Source organism: Glycine soja, chromosome 11 (genome assembly GCF_004193775.1).
Source record: "Glycine soja cultivar W05 chromosome 11, ASM419377v2, whole genome shotgun sequence".
In the NCBI taxonomy this organism is placed as follows: Eukaryota; Viridiplantae; Streptophyta; class Magnoliopsida; order Fabales; family Fabaceae; genus Glycine; species Glycine soja.
Genome location: NC_041012.1, coordinates 51,767,521 through 51,770,172, shown reverse-complemented (window position 1 = coordinate 51,770,172; position 2,652 = coordinate 51,767,521). Strand labels below are relative to the sequence as shown.

At 29.8% G+C, this 2,652-nt stretch overlaps 1 pseudogene; it reads left to right on the top strand.

Annotated features, from left to right (window-relative positions):
* Positions 1-472: 472 nt before the first annotated feature.
* LOC114374667 lies at positions 473-1,932 on the top strand (annotated as a pseudogene).
* The last annotated feature ends 720 nt before the right edge of the window (positions 1,933-2,652 follow it).

Genomic DNA, 2,652 nt, shown 5'->3' with positions numbered 1-2,652 from the left:
TCGACAAGACCATTGTCGACTGTGACAGTGATAATTGGGTTGTTGACGAGTTGGGTTTCAATGAATTGTTCAATCGGCTCCTTCCCACGATGCCTTGGAACACTCTCTCATGGTAAGCTTTTGATTTGCTCCAAATATATGTTTCTCATTGTGAGTAGTTCTATGCTCTATTTTATTTTTCTTTTCAAGAAAACATATTTAAAAAAATGTCATGCCACACCCATAATCTCTAACACAATTTTTTTTTGTTAGTTGAAATTTATTAAATAGAACAAAGTCTGTGAGTCTCATGTTATTAAATGATTTTTTTTCATAATGTTGAAATTTTCAATAAGTTGTAACTAACAATAAAGATGATATTTTTTTTGTTTGACAAAAAACAATAAAGACAATATTAAAAAGAGTGTTACTAGCCATTCTCAACATTTTTTAGTTTCTTATTATTTGCATTTCGGATTGGTTTTGGCTTTAATAGGATAAGATGATGATGGAGCTTCATTCCCATGAAAAAATCATTGAGGGCATTGTCCAAGTTCTTCAGAGGATTCCTATACACCCCAGAATAACCGGTGCCATTAAAGCAGCACATGTTTTAGGGTATGTTATGTTTCTCTTTCCTTAATTTCTTTTTTCTTCCGTTTTCCTATAGTGTTTTTTTTTCACTTTTAAAAAAATTGGAGAGGAAGAAATACATGGTATCATTTTGTGATTTTCAGGTGTGATTTAAGGATTGTAAGCGATGCAAATATGTTCTTCATCAAGACAATTTTAAAGCACTTAAAAATAAGGGAATGCTTCTCAGAGATCAACACCAACCCAGATTAATGAAGAGGGAAGGCTACGAATTTTGCCTTACCATGGCTTCAACAAGTCTCCCCATGGATGTACTTTGTGTCCTCCAAACATGTGCAAGGTCTATATTTCACAAATCCTTTACTTATAAAATATTAAAAACTATCACTTAGATTAGATTCGTGCAATATTTTGTTCCAAACTTCACACTAAACAACACTCAAGAACATGGGTGCTCACTGGAGTCAATGAGTTCATTCGTAAGTTCTAACATGAACGGTTGACCATACACCAAATTAAGTCAATCTGAATTGTCAAAACCAATCAAACTTTCTCACCTTATTTAGGCCTTTGATTGGTGCCCTCAAGATCTCACATTAACTTTTAAACAGTAGAAATTATATAATAATTTTGACCGATGTTGAGGATCAAATTTGTGTATCAACCAGCAAAAAAATTGAAACTTGTTAAGTTAACCAATTAAACTAAAATTATTCAATAAAATTAATTATTTAAACAATATAAAAGAAAAAATAATGATAAAATAGCGAAAATAGAACATGATCAAAATGCTTTAAACTACTTAAATAAATTCTTGACCAAAATATAATTATACAAATTTTTAACTTGGTCAAAGAAATTAAAAACTAACTTGAATTTTTTGCCATATACACTTATCATTGTCTATGGATTAAAGATTGCTACAGTGACTGAGATTAACATTCTTAATTTTTCCCTTACAGAGTCTAATCATAGAGAAAATCCAAGAGTCAATATCTTGAGGAGATCATAACAAGAGGGTCATCTATCTTGGAGATGGTAGTGGGGACTATTGCCCAAGCTTGAGGCTAAAAGACAAAGACTTTGTGATGCCAAGAAAGAATTATCCTGTATGAGAGTTAATATGCAAAGACCCTTTGCTCACTAAAGCTGAAATTCATGAATGGAGCCATGGAGAAGAGCGGGAACAAATTTCCCTGCAGCTAATCAACAAAATTTCTTTGGGAGAAAGTGTTCAGAACAACATTTCTGCTGATTGCAAGTTGGCAGACTATACGAGCCTTTTCCTCATGTTCTACCAGTTCACCAGTAAGACCCGTTTAATACTACTATCTTTGGAAATCTCTCATCTACCTCAAAGCAAGCTAGTTTTTTTATTACTTGTTGTGATTCTGGGTTAACTTTTCCTAAAGTTTCCAATATTGGAATTGATCTTCTAAGATGAGCGTGCAAAAATCAGTTCGCTACAATATTATTCCTTTACCTTTTATGCCTATAAATTACAGTACTTATTTTGTGGGTTTATTGAAATCTTAAATTTGGACAACATTTGTTAAATCTTATGATCAACAGGTTAGAGTTTGTGTCCAGCCGAGTCATTGGGTTGGGTTGGATCTTAAATACCTCTTTGAATTTTGAATGATACATGTTATCTAATTTTTTTTTATTAACCATTAAAAAATAATAAAATAATAAAATATTTTAGAAAAAAACAATGAAATAACAATCATACATCATACAATGTGAGAATTGAAAAACAAATGTTTTACATTATTATTATTATTATTAGACACACAGGTGATGTCTCACCTCTGCATTTCTATTATATTGTCGTGTTTTATTAAGCTAATTAACTTAATATGTTTATACAATTTTAATGAAAAAAATATTAATATTAATTATATTATTTACTTCATGTAAAGTAAAAAGACAATTATGACCTTTTTTTTAGTTCCTATTTATTATCACATATTTAAAATATTCCTAGAAAAAACTAATATATATATATATATATATATATTAAATTATAAAAATAAAATTTAAGAAAAATGCATATATTTAAGTGATCTAATTATTTTA